This window comes from Limulus polyphemus, unplaced genomic scaffold (assembly GCF_000517525.1).
Source record: "Limulus polyphemus unplaced genomic scaffold, Limulus_polyphemus-2.1.2 Scaffold456, whole genome shotgun sequence".
Classification (NCBI taxonomy): Eukaryota; Metazoa; Arthropoda; class Merostomata; order Xiphosura; family Limulidae; genus Limulus; species Limulus polyphemus.
This window is the reverse complement of record NW_013666066.1, coordinates 326048-341001: the sequence shown is the minus strand read 5'-3', so window position 1 is coordinate 341001 and position 14954 is coordinate 326048. Positions and strand designations below refer to the sequence as shown.

The 14954-nt window shown below is 34.0% G+C and overlaps 1 pseudogene; it reads left to right on the top strand.

Moving 5' to 3' along the window:
* The window catches only part of LOC106458397, a 69218-nt pseudogene that overhangs the window by 35703 nt on the left and 18561 nt on the right, over positions 1–14954 (top strand).

The window sequence follows — 14954 nt, the reverse complement described above, 5'->3', positions numbered from 1 at the left end:
AAAGGGCGAGCATGTTTGGTGGGATGAGGATTCGAACCCGCGACCCTCAGATTGTGAGTCGAGCGCCTTATCCACCTGGCCATGCCGGGCCGTTATGGGTGTAAGCACTCAGCTTCGTACCCTTATTTGATTGCTTTTTTTATAATTTTTCCATGACGGCTGACTAGATTGACATCGGCGTTTCAATATTGCCTGATAGATGGGATATCCCCAACGCATTTGGGTGCTATTACCACAGACATTAACCGTTATGACAATAAGTTGAGAACCAGGACCAATAACGGTATTGCGATATTTAACTCATTATTGTTTTATAGTGCTTATTTAATCGCCTATAAATAATTAATATAATCAATAGTTTGTAACCTATTTATTATGAAAGAGATTAGTTATACCATTAGCTCTGTTGCACTATTTCTGAAGTTAGGTTAGGTGGTCATCGGGATTGTTTTTCGTTTTTAATATACATTTCTAGCGGAGTTCAAACAACTTTTGAAAAGTTACGTTTCTTGAAAAATATGATTTATTGAGTATTTTAATTAGATAAAATTGGAAATTATTTGCGTCTGTATGAACTCTTCTCGCGTGTTATTAATTTGTCCATAGTTCTACAACTGAAAAGCAGCCTCTCAAGTATCAGCTGTGACGTGTTGAAACTAGCTTTATTTGTATCACTGAATCCTCAGAATAAGTTTCAGGTTTATAATATCTTCAGTTACGTAATCTAGGAACAAAATAAGTTTTTTTTTAAAGGGCTAATAATGTTTTTACAGGATGCATCTGTTGCAATTCCAAAGGGAACATTTACTGCTATTATAACAACTACTATCAGTTACATCCTCATCATCATCTGGCTAGGTTTTACGTTAGTTCGTGACTCTACGGGAAACGTGGAAGACGTCTTGTATGGGAACTTCACAAACTGTACAGGCCGAACGTGTGCTTATGGAATGAGTAACTATATTCAGGTGTGTTCAAGAATATATAGTGTGTTTAATATATTAATTAATAGCAAGACCAAAGCGATAATAGTGGCTTTACCAGATAGATGCAAATATTAGGTTTAGTATAACGATTTTTACTAACAGATTGACCAATGGAAAAATAGCTTAACAAAATGTCTAATTGTAATAGAATGACAAAATAACTGTGTCAGTTCTTTTAATAGTATGACTAAATAACAGTGTCATTTCCTTTATGATAATGAACAAGTAATTGTGTCAATTCCTTCATTACAATAACTAAAAATTGTATCATTCGTTTAATATAGTAACTTAAACCTGTCAGTTCTTTTAAGGGAATGAATAGGCAATTGAGCAATTATGTCAGTTCTTTTACTAGAATGAATAGGCAATTAAGTAATTATGTCAGTTCTTTTACTAGAATGACTAAACAATCATATCAGTTCTTTTACTAGAATGAATAGGCAATTAAGTAATTATGTCAGTTCTTTTACTAGAATGAATAAACAATCATATCAGTTCTTTTACTAGAATGAATAGGCATTTAAGCAATTATGTCAGTTCTTTTACTAGAATGACTAAACAATCATGTCAGTTCTTTTACTAGAATGAATAGGCATTTAAGCAATTATGTCAGTTCTTTTACTAGAATGACTAAACAATTATGTCAGTTCTTTTACTAGAATGACTAAACAATCATGTCAGTTCTTTTAATAGGATGAACAAATAATTGTATCAATTCCTTCATTACAGTGACTAAATAACTGTGGCAGTTCCTTTAACAGAATGAACAAGAAACTGTGTCAGTTCTTTTCATTTATTTGTAATTCTAGTAAAAAACTGACACAATTGTTTAGTCATTCTATAAAAAGAACCGATCAAGTTGTTGAGCTATTTTCTTAAAGGAACTGACACAGTTATTTTGTCATTCTGTTAAAGGAACTGACACAGTTATTTAGCCATTCCGTTAAAGAAACTGACCAAGATGTTGGGCTATTTTCTTAAAGGAACTGACACAGTTATTTTGTCATTCTGTTAAAGAAACTGACCAAGATGTTTTGTGGTCCTATCACAAAGTTGGTTGAAGTGTTTTACACAACATATCAAAATGGAACTAAACATTTTTAGCCAGTCTCTTTTATGCTACTGAACTAAACATTTAATAACTTAGTGTTTCATTCCACACGGAAAAGGGACTTTAATTATTCTATAAAAAAGTTGATATAAATGTTAGAAAAAGAAAAGTGAACCAAGATTACTTGTATCACTTCAATACACAAAGGGTTATCATCATCGATATCTGGGCGTGGCCTAGTGATTAGTGTGTTAGGACTATCATTAGAGGATTCATGGTTCACTTTACTATGTTACAAAAATTCGCTTCGAACTTTGGGACCGTGGGTGAGGTGTAAGAGTGTTGGTCAAATTCTACTGTTTGTTCAGACAAGAGTATCTCAAACGTCTCTCTCTAGTCTATCAGTTCAAAATGAGGAACGACTATGCATCAGGTAGCCCCTGTGTAGCGTTACGCGAAATCTCTAAAACAGCGAAAACAACAACAATATTCGATAAACAATATTAGAACATTTATTTATTTATTTCTGAGCCTCTCGTAAATGAAAGACTTGTTTACCTTTGGATGGCCATGATACATCGCCTCTATCTTTAGAAAAATTCAAATTTACATTTAAGCTTTACAAAAGGTTCGTTTCGGGTCAATAAAAACTCATCGTCAGTTCCAGAAGTTGGTGCTGAATAATTGGGGATGTTTCTTTATAAAGGATTAGATAGTAGCAAGAAACTTGAGTATTGTTTGTTTGTTTTTGAATTTCGCGCAAAGCTACACGAGGGCTATTTTCGCTAGCCGTCCCTAATTTAGCAGTGTAAGACTAGAGGGAAGGCAGCTAGTCATCACCACCCACCGCCAACTCTTGGGCTACTCTTTTACCAACGAATAATGGGATTGACCGTAACATTATAACGTCCCCACGGCTGAAAGGACGAGCATGTTTGGTGGGACGGGGATTCGAACCCGCAGATTGCGAGTCGAGTTCCCTAACCACCTGGTCATGCCGGGCAGAAACTTAAGTAAGGAAGCACGTTATGATAATATAATAATAAGTTGGTAAAGAACGATTTATAAGCATAATGAAGTGATTTGTTTTGGAAAGATGTACTACATGTTTCAACAGAACATTGGGTACTGTTCGCCAACTTATTATAACAACACGAAAGAAAGCAGATAAAATCTTGGAAGCTGACTTTGGGAGGAAGTTGTCTTGAATATTTGTGAGAAACGAACTTGAAGTACACTTGAGATGATTTAAGACCATCCTTTATACCAATCTGATTTAGAACACAACTTTAGATAATTACCTCACTAAGTACTAAATATCGTTTTCTTGCAAATCATTTATCTGTTATGGTAATGGATATGGCGAACATAATGTGGTTGAACCATTATTATTATTATACGCTCTTCTAATTCACGAAAATCCCTAAAGGACTAGATAAGGAACGTGGTGTTAAAAATTTAATAGGCCTAGCTTCCTAAGCACAAAGTTACACTATGGATTATCTGTGTTCTGCCCACCAAGGAGTTTCGAAACCCGTTTTTTAGCGTCGTAAGCTTGCAGACTTACCACTATACATATGATAGGCCTAACATAGTATGACAAGTATAATTATTTACATCTATTATATAGCTATAAAAAATATATCATTTTGATATAATATCGCTTAGTGATTGAAAAAGTTTTCGTTTATTTTGTTTGTTTCTTTGTTTTTGAGCACAAGACTACACAACGGGCTGTTCGTGTTGTGGTCACCACGGATATCGATACCCGATTTTCAGTGTTATTAGCCCACAAGTTACCAACTGAGAGGCAAAATTTATTCGTTTCTTTGTGGAATTTCGCGCAAAGTTACTCGAGGGCTACCTGCGCCAATTGTCCATAATTTTATTGTGATAAACTAGACAGATGGGAAATAAAGCAAACCATTTAACCACCACCACTACTCTTTACCAACAAATAGTGTGATTTACCGTAAAATTATAACGTCCCCACGGCTGAAAGGGCGAGAATGTTCAGTGACAAGATTAGAAGTCGCGACTTGCAGATTACGAGTCGAGTGGCCTAACCATGCCGAGCCACGTGGAGCAAAAGCAATGGTGGTTCTATTTTATTATTTTTATACTTGCAGCTAGAGCTCGCTGTAGCTTTATGTGATATAGGTGAAAAGTAGACTGCAATGGTAGGAGTGAAATTTTTTCATATTATATACAAACACTAAAAAATGAACGTTCCTGCACAACAATATTAAGCGATAATAATTGTGTGAAAAGATGAACGTTCCGGCACAACAATATTAATCGCTAATAATTGTGTGAAAAGATGAACGTTCATGCACAACAATATTAATCGCTAATAATTGTGTTAAAAGATGAATGTTCCTACACAACAATATTAATTGCTAATAATTGTGTTAAAAGATGAACGTTCCTACACAATAATATTAATCGCTAATAATTGTGCTTTTAATGTAGAATTTATTGCTTGTAGTAAATCTTCATAGATATTTCAGGGATTTTTTTCGCTAGTACTTCTCTTTTACTTGATAATGCAACGGTAACGTGCACAGACTTGTTTCTTATGTACAGATTTATGATTGTAAACTTATTAATGCAGTTTCTATTCAGACATATTTTTATTCAAATCAGAAATGTTAAAAATATTTTCTGTACTAAGCTTCTGTTAATTATTTAGTTAGTTTGTTTATTGTTAAGCCCCAAGTTACATAATGGGCAATCTGTGCTGTGCCCAACATCAGTATCGAAACCCGATTTTTAGCGTTATAAGCCATACGACTTACCGCTGAGCAACTGGGGGCGCTTCTGTGAGTCCAGAATCGTACAGGCCCGGCATGGCCAGGTGGTTAAGGCGCTCGACTCGCAATCTGAGGGTCGCGGGTTCGAATCCCCGTCACACCAAACATGCTCGCCCTTTCAGCCGTGGGGGCGATATAATGTGACGGTCAATCCCACTATTCGTTGGTAAAAGAGTAGCCCAAGAGTTGGCGGTGGGTGGTGATGACTAGCTGCATTCCCTCTAGTCTTACACTGCTAAATTAGGAACGGCTAGCGCAGATAGCCCTCGTGTAGCTTTGCGCGAAATTTAAAACAAATAAACCAGAATCGTACAATTTCTAAAATTATTGTTTACTTAAACTATATTACTTTTAAAGCCTGTTGACTTGGTTATTATTAAGCACAAAGCTACACAATGGGCTATCTGTGCTCTGACCACTACGGTTATCGAAACCCGAATTTTAGCGTCGTAAACCTGCAGACATTGGGGCTTCACAGTATAACTTGTTTCATAGATACGAAGACTGTGTTAATAACTGATATCAGTCAACATCTTAACTCAGTTGGTTTAAAATTACGCCAGACTTACATAAGGCATATACCATCACTCTCAACAATAACCTACATACATAGTTGTTTATAACAGCCTGATTTGTATTTTCTTTGAAAACCTGGTGTAAAACTACACAAAGGGCTATCTGCGCATAGCTGTCTCTAATTTTAGACTAACACAAGGCAGCTAATCAACACCAACCACAGCCAACTCTTGCATGATCGAATAGAGGAATTTGACAGTCACTCTTATAAGACACATGGGGGGTCCCAAAATGAGGACCGCGAGACATGAATCCTCGGATTCACAGTCCAGGCACGATAATTACTAAGCAATTTAGTTAGATAAATTAGGTCACATGTCAATGTTACTTAAATTCCTTGTGTGAGAACTGATGTATTTGTTTACCATTTCAGGTTATGGAAATGTCCTCAGGTTTTGGACCACTTATCTATGTAGGAATATTCGCAGCCACGTTGTCATCAGCACTGGCTGCTCTAATCAGTGCCCCAAGAATCTTTCAGGTGAGGTATTTGTCCCCCCGTTCTAGTGTCATTCCCTTAGACAGAAGTTTGTGACTGATGATGAATAAGTAAAAAAAAATGTTATTTTATTATTATTTTTATATATATATAAGAAACTAACCAATTTTGAATGACTTGTTTTCCATCAGGCGGTGTGCAAGGACAACATTTTTCCTTACATCCACTTCTTCGCTAAAAGCTATGGAAAGGACAATGACCCACGCCGTGCTGCTGTCCTTACCTTCATCATTGCTTTGCTTTGTACAATTATTGGTAAATACACCTGAGTAAATTTACTTTCATCTGTGTCGTGTCGCCATTTTGTTTTTGTTAGAGTCTTTATGTAAAATATATACGATTGAAATAGTTTTTAGAACAAAAATTTTTAATGGCAGTTTAAATAAATCTATTTTAAAACTTGGCTACATTTAAAATATTTGTAAAGTTCACATATTATTTTGTCTCTAAAGTTTCTACTATCATTAAATTAACTCCTTATACCAATTATTACTTAAAATACTTTAAACTTAATTTTTTTACGTTATATTCCCTAGCACTTGTTTTCATTCATTTAGTTTTGCCTCAGATTATTCAGGTGAGTGAATTTAACAGGGCGTATAACGTTCACCACAACATACTGGTTAAAACATGCAACCAGTTAGATAAGATATGAACGACTAAAATGATTGGTTCGTTTATATAAACTGTCAATCAAGTAAGAAGATAGGGTGGGCCAACATATCTATTGAAATCCCTTAATATTTCAAAAAATAATTGTGATTTAGAAAGAGAACAAGAAAAAGGCCGATCATATCAAAACTATAATATCTACGATGTAGAGCAGCGGTTCCCAAACTTTAGTAATCCAAGGACCCCTTTTAATTATTTTTTTTTGTGTACCCCAAACCTATCGATGATTTTTTATTTTTTTGAAAAAAAAAGAATCCATGAAAAGCTGTAATCCAAAATTTAACGTTTTAATTCGTATAAATTCAATTTTCCCAAAAATATTTTTTGTTCTATAAATCATATTGTTTAAAATATTTGTATGAAATTTCGGACATGACTTGCAGACACCCATGGGTCTAAGCATCCTAGTTTGTGGTAAAGAGCGTGTCATGATGTGGCAGCAGGTGTTTGTGTTAAAGGGTGTCTGCCACGATCGTGACCAGGTGTTTGTGTTATAGGGTGTTAGACATTTTCCTATTCCACTGACAATATTTAACAAGATTATTATTAAAAGAAACAGTAGAACAATTAGTCAAATCAACGAATCATATTTGTTCTACGTCTGATAATTAATTTGCTCTTTGTTTTAGTATTATTCTTGAAAGTGCGCAATAAATTAATTCTCCGGAAACTTAAATTGTTATGAACATTTTTGTTGTTAATTCTAAAGTTTTTATTTAGCTTATTCATTAATATACAATGTTAATAAAACATTTAAACCTTTTAAAGTTATGTATCGCCTCATAAGTATTTTTTTATAAATAATATAAAATATTTTCTTATTTACTGCAGTAGTTTAAAGAGAAATATTATTGGTCTGGCTCAGCAGTAAGTCTGAGAGCTTATAACGATAAAAATCGGTTTTCGATACCCACCAAGGACAGAGCACATATAACCTTTTGTGTAGCTTTGTGCTTCAACAAACAAATAAAACATGGCCTGATAGTTAGAGCGTTCTAATTCCAATCTGTGGGCCGCAAGATCAAATTTCGTCACCGAACATTCTCGATTTTTCAGCCGTGTGGATGTTATAATGTGACAGTCAATTCCACTTTTCGTTGATGTTGTTGACTAGCTGCCTTCTCTCTATTCTATTACTTTATTTTTTCCATGTGAATAACCAAGATGAGTATGGCGTTATGCTTTATAATTACTTCGAAATTTGTAAACAGCCAGTAAACCTGCAGCATTTTCCTTTGCTTTTTTTTATTCAAATAGAAGGCAGGTTTCAAAGGTGGAAAATGTATAAATATATGTATTACAAAATATTTGGTTCACTAATATTCATTTCTAGGTACTACGTTAGTTAATATATATAATCTTTATTTATTTTTTCAAAAATTCAAATTTATGCTTTGGGTGATGGTGAAGAAAATTAGATCGTAACGCACTCTTACTTAATGTGTTTGTACGAATAAAGTAAAACAAGATCAATGTAATGTGCATTATTTCAGGGGAATTGTAACAATGTACGGTGCATTATTTCAGGGGAATTGTGACAATGTAATGTGCATTATTTCAAGGGAATTGTAACAATGTACTGTGCATTATTTCAGGGGAATTGTAACAATGTACTGTGCATTATTTCAGGGGAATTGTGACAATGTACTGTGCATTATTTCAGGGGAATTGTAACAATGTAAATTGTAAATACGATCAGAGAAAAACGCGTTATTTCAAGGGCAAATTTGATCAGTGTTATGTTCTTTATTCCAGGGGAATTAAACATCATTGCACCAATTATCTCAAACTTTTTCATGGCTAATTATTGTTTGATCAACTTTTCCTGTTTTCATCTTGCATTTATCAAATCACCAGGTAACGTTTCCTTTTCCCTAGAGTTTATTTTGTTAAATGATTTTCTTTTACTGTATGAAATGTTTAGTGTAGAATAAACATAATTACATTGCTGAAAATTCACAATGTGTGTAGGTTTAACGATAAAAACTAAGACCTTTGATGTTAGGATTTAAGTTCATCTTTTTATTTTCCATAAGCTACTAACTATTTAACACGTTTGAGTTAATTGGAACGGTTTTTTTTTTTACTTTTTAGATCTTTTTCCCCTATTAAAAGTTGTATTATTTTTTCGTACGCTAGTTTATTTCCAATACTGAACTATTATCTTTAATATCACAGTTCAACATTCAGATGATCCCACCCATTACTTATAATTATAATCGAACTTATAATCAATAATTTATAAAAGACATAGAAAACGTACCAATATAATTGACAAACGGTCAAATAAAAAAATATCTGAACGTTTAGTTATTTTTTAATATTATGTTAAGTTGTTTTTGTTCTTAAGATAATGCCCCCCCCCAGTGTCACAGCGGCATGTCTACGGACGTACAATGCTAGAATCCGGGTTTCGATACCCGTGGTGGGCAGAGCCCATTGTGTAGCTTTGTGCTTAATTACAAACAAATAATCTTAAAATAATACTTTAAATGTTTGTTTAAACGTCTAAGTTTTGGGCATAAAACTTTATTATAAACAATATAGTCAAAACATGTTTTGTAAATTGTTTATGTTTTGTAAATTGTTTATGTTTTGTTTTATTTTTGTAATTCTACTGAATAATATAATTAACGATTAATTTAATTAATACAGGATTTCGACCTAGTTTCACCTTCTTCAACAAGTGGGCGAGTTTGGTTGGAGCTCTGCTGTGTGTTAGTGTTATGTTCATCATGAACTGGATCACAGCTGTCATCACTTTCATAGTTGTTATAGCTCTTTATATATACGTCGACCAAAAGAAACCTGGTAAGTGCTTGTGTTACACGTGTGTCATGTTCATCATGAACTGGATCACAGCTGTCGTCACTGTCATCGTTGTTATGGCTCTTTACTTGTATAAACTAATTGAAACCGGGTAAATGCTTGTGTTATGCATGACAGTTTGCTTTTAAATGTGTAGGAACAAATTTGCAATGAAGGGTAGTGGGGCCAGATTGTGAAAAAGTATGGCCAATGTTTTAATGTATTTATTTTTATAACGTTCTAGTTAAACTCTTTTATAATTTTAACATATATTAAGAGTCATCCAAATATTTTGTTCATCAATTTAATGTCAATTTTTCTATAGTTATATGAGGTTCTAAAAGTTTCTAAAATTGAAACGTAGCTAGTTTTTTAGGAAATGAATTGCAACATTTTTCAGGGACGTTAAAAATGTTAGCTTTCATATTCAAATATTTTAAGAAAGTTCTTCAAATCTATTAATTCGAAACCACAAACTTCTGCAATGTTCTAAATGATATGACGTCATATTATGAGCTGATAATTGGTTGAGTCTTCTGAGATTAAATACTAAACTTATAGGCAGTAGTCTATAGTTTATATTCAGAGTAAGGATGACTAAAGATCTAATTACAAGGCGAGGCTCATCTGGCAAGTTATCAATCAAACACAAACATATCTTTATATAGAGCGCTAATTTAATGAGAGGAGCGCTGAATTAGTAAGAAATTGAGCTCAGTTGCAAGTAACAAAATTGAATCCAGTCACAAATAACAAAAGTGAATTCAGCTACAAATAACAAAAGTGAATTTAGTCACTAATAACAAAAGTGAATTTAGTCACTAATAACAAAAGTGAATTTAGTCACAAATAACAAAAGTGAATTCAGTCACAAATAACACAAGTGATTTCAGTCACAAATAGAAAAGTGAATTGAGTCACGTATGACAAAAGTGAATTTAGTCACAAGTAACAAAAGTGAATTCATCTACAAATAACAAAAGTGAATTCAGTCACAAATAAAAAAGTGAATTGAGTCACAAATAACAAAAGTGAATTCAGTCACAAATTAAAAAGTGAATTCAGTCACAAGTGATACAAGATAGTTCAATCTGAGAAGTAGGTAAAAATAATACTTTTTTTCGAAGCACCAATACGTCATCAGTTATTAATCAATTATAATCGGTTCGGTTTAGATGATATAGCTAGTCGATTCTAAGTCAATTAATTCTGATAAACGAAGTTAACTACACGGGTTATAAACAGTTTTACCATAAGAATTAAAAAACACAACTAGTAACTTAATTATTTCTCGATGAAACAAACTTGAATATCACGGTAATAATCACACTACATCGAATATGTGTTGAAGCAGCAGACAAGAATGGAGTTGAAAACCAAAATTGAAAATAGTGAAAACAAAGTACAAACCTACCATACGTTTCGACTCCAGGTGGAAGTACAATCCTACTGTTGCGTCAGCGAGTCACATGACCACCGTGACGCAACGTTTCTAGTGACGCAAAGTTAATTAACAAACGGAGACGTAACACTACCATACGTTTCGACTCCAGGTGGAAGTACAAACCTACCATACGTTTCGACTCAAGGTGGAAGTACAATCCTACCATACGTTTCGACTCCAGGTGGAAGTACAAACCTACCATACGTTTCGACTCCAGGTGGAAGTACAATTCTACCATACGTTTCGACTCCAGGTGGAATCGTACAATCCTACCATACGTTTCGACTCCAGGTGGAAGTACAAACCTACCATACGTTTCGACTCCAGGTGGAATTGTCTATAAATTAAATAGTTGAAATTGCGGAAAACTAACTGATATTGAATCGTTACAAGTATTAGCTATTGAAATTTGTGTAAATAACTCCATACAAATAGCTAACTTCTGCCACATTAATTTATCGAAAGTAAAATCTACAACAGATTTAACCAACTGGACCAAAGACCGGTCACACGTGACTAATCCAATAGGTTTAATTTTACAGGAAAGTCTGTATGAATTATATATATAACATGTCAGTCCTCTAACGAGTAAGAAATGAATAAAAGTAATTAAATGCACGAAATTCTCCACATAATACCTTTCGCAAAATTCAATTCTATATTATTTTGTAAGAGTTTCGCTGTAATTTTACTTATAAACAATTTAAAAAATCTGAACTAGACTATTGTGATCTAAGTGACATGCATGTGTTGTGATTATAATTAGACAAACGAGACCGTACACTATTGTGATCTAAGTGACATGCAATGTGTTGTGATTGTAATTAGACAAACGAGACCGTAACACTATTGTGATCTAAGTGACATGCATGTGTTGTGATTATAATTAGACAAACGAGACCGTACACTATTGTGATCTAAGTGACATGCAATGTGTTGTGATTGTAATTAGACAAACGAGACCGTAACACTAGGAAAGGAACGTTGATTGGGATGACGGAGCAGAACTGTAAAGGTTAAATTGTTAAGTAATTTTTGTGTCTGTATTAATTGAAATATGAACCGTTTTGTACGGAGTTATTTGCATAAGTGCCAAATCTCGGTAAATAGTAATTTTTTCAACTTGCATCGTATATAATTGCATAGATAATAAAACAAGTATACTGTAAAAACATTTGTATTTTTTTTTTGTTGTTTTCAGATATCAACTGGGGATGTTCAACCGAAGCAGCGATTTACAAGTCAGCGCTGACTGCAGTCAGTAGGCTTAACCGTGTTCAAGATCACGTAAAGAACTACAGGTAAAGCAAAGTTATAGCAACTGTGATACCGAAAAGGTATTTATTATTTTCTTGGAAAAAATCTGTTTGTCTAATTTCATTTTATTTTCATAAATACTTTTAATGTTTGTTTGTTTGTTTTAGAGAAGCCACATTGGGCTATCTAGTGTGCCCACCGCGGGGAATCGAAACCCAAAATTTAGCATTATAAGTCCGTCAACTTATCGCTGTCCCATCGGGGGGACTACGTTTTTAATGAAGAATGAGAAAATATATCCTGAAAAAGTTCTACATGAAGATTTTATTTATTTTAGGTGAAAGATTCACGTACAAAGTAATATTTCAAATGTTAGTAACTAACATGTTGGGCTGCAAATCGAGTCCAAGGTTCGAGTTGAATATGCTCCGTACTTTAAACTGTTAACGCGTTACAAAAGTGACAGTCAATTTTGTTATTCATTTTCAAAAGTCGAACAAAGCCCTTGTGGCAGCGGGTGCTGTTGTCAAATACCTTTGTCCAGAAACGCACACAAGATGGGGAAAGCAGGAGCCTGGGCCTCCAAAAAAATTTACGTATGTGTGTTAATGTTGTAAATATATATATATATATACGTGTGTATTTAATGTGCACCCCCGTTTTCATAACCACAGTAAAATTTAAATTCCCGCGCACGTCCATGACGCTATCTAAAAATCAATGGTTACGGCTTAACCTGAACCCTAGAGGTTTCTGACGTGACATTTTAACCTACGTGTCGCTTAAGCTACTACACAAGGTGACAAATCCACGCGTCCAATGTTTCCGTTTAATGGGTCCAGACAGAAGTAATACTGTTGATATATTTAAGAAAGTAAAATTTCTGTTAACTTTAGTTAATTATTGGTCGTTCTAATTTTTCCTACATCAAAGAATCATAAGACTTTAGTTACATATTGGTCGTTCTAATTTTTCCTACATCAAAGAATCATAAGACTTTAGTTACTTATTGGTCGTTCTAATTTTTCCTACATCAAAGAATCATAAGACTTTAGTTACATATTGGTCGTTCTAATTTTTCCTACATCAAATAATCATAAGACTTTAGTTACTTATTGGTCGTTCTAATTTTTCCTACATCAAAGAATCATAAGACTTTAGTTACTTATTGGTCGTTCTAATTTTTCCTACATCAAAGAATCATAAGACTAAACTTTAGTTACTTATTGGTCGTTCTAATTTTTCCTACATCAAAGAATCATAAGACTAAACTTTAGTTACTTATTGGTCGTTCTAATTTTTTCTACATCAAAGAATCATAAGACCAAACTTTATCGTGCATATAAACAATAATGTTCTGGTATATCTTTTTATAAGGGGGGGGGGGGGTATAAATTACTGATCCGTTTACTCTGGCCCCCAGTGGCACAACGGCATGTCTGCGACAAGTGTGGCTTTGTGCTTACTACAAACAGACTAACAAACTGTTTACTGTGTTTAAGAGGGCCCAGCATGGCTAGGTGGTTTGGGTGCTCGACTCACAATCTGAGATTCGCGGGTTCGAATTCCCATCCCACCAAACATGCTCGCCCTTTCAGCCGTGGGGGCATTATAATGAGACGGTCAGTCCCATTATCAGTTGGTAAAAGAGTAGCCCAAGAGTTGGCGGTGGGTGGTGATAACTAGCTGCCTTCACTCTACTCTTTCACTGCTAAATTATTGACGGCTAACGCAGATAGTCCTCGTGTAGCTTTGCGCGAAATTCAAACACAAGCAAACAAAAACAATCTGTTTAGCAGACTGAGTAGACAGAACTCGTTCAGAGAAAGGTCCACTCATCAACCACTCTAACAATCAATGGATTTTTTGTTACCTGACGCAAAATGAAATCGTTTTATAAGCATGTCAAATATTGTTTGATAGACATGTTTTGTTCTCCAATACTGTTCGATAGACAGAGGTGTCGCTAAATGCTAAAAAGATTCAGAGCTCGGGCCCATATGCGCTGGAATATTCGGCGTTTCAGTAAGATGTCGATAATGGTTTTTCTATTTTGATTTTTAGTTCTCAACTATTGTTTAATAGGCATGTTTATTTCTCAACTATTGTTTGATAAGCATGTTTAGTTCTCAACTATTGTTTGATAGGAATGTTTAGTTCTCGACTATTGTTTCATAAACATGTTTATTTCTCAACTATTGTTTGATTGACATGTTTAGTTCTCAACTATTGTTTGATTGAAATGTTTAGTTCTCAACTACTATTTGATAGGAATGTTTAGTTCTCGACTGTTGTTTGATAAGCATGTTTAGTTCTCAACTGTTGTTTGATAAGCATGTTTAGTTCTCAACTATTGTTTGCTCGGAATGTTTAGTTCTCGACTGTTGTTTGATAAGCATGTTTAGTTCTCAACTATTGTTTGCTAGGAATGTTTAGTTCTCGACTCTTATTTTATAAACATGTTTATTTCTCAACTATTGTTTGCTTGACATGTTTAGTTCTCGACTATTGTTTCATAGACATGTTTAGTTCTCGACTGTTGTTTGATAAGCATGTTTAGTTCTCAACTATTGTTTGATAAGCATGTTTATTTCTCAACTATTGTTTGATTGACATGTTTAGTTCTCGACTATTGTTGGATAAGCATGTTTAGTTCTCGACTGTTGTTGGATAAGCATGTTTAGTTCTCAACTATTGTTTGATAAGCATGTTTAGTTCTCAACTATTGTTTGATAGGAATGTTTAGTTCTCGACTATTGTTTCATAGACATGTTTAGTTCTCAACTATTGTTTGATAGGAATGTTTAGTTTTCAACTATTGTTTGATAGGAATGTTTAGTTCTCAACT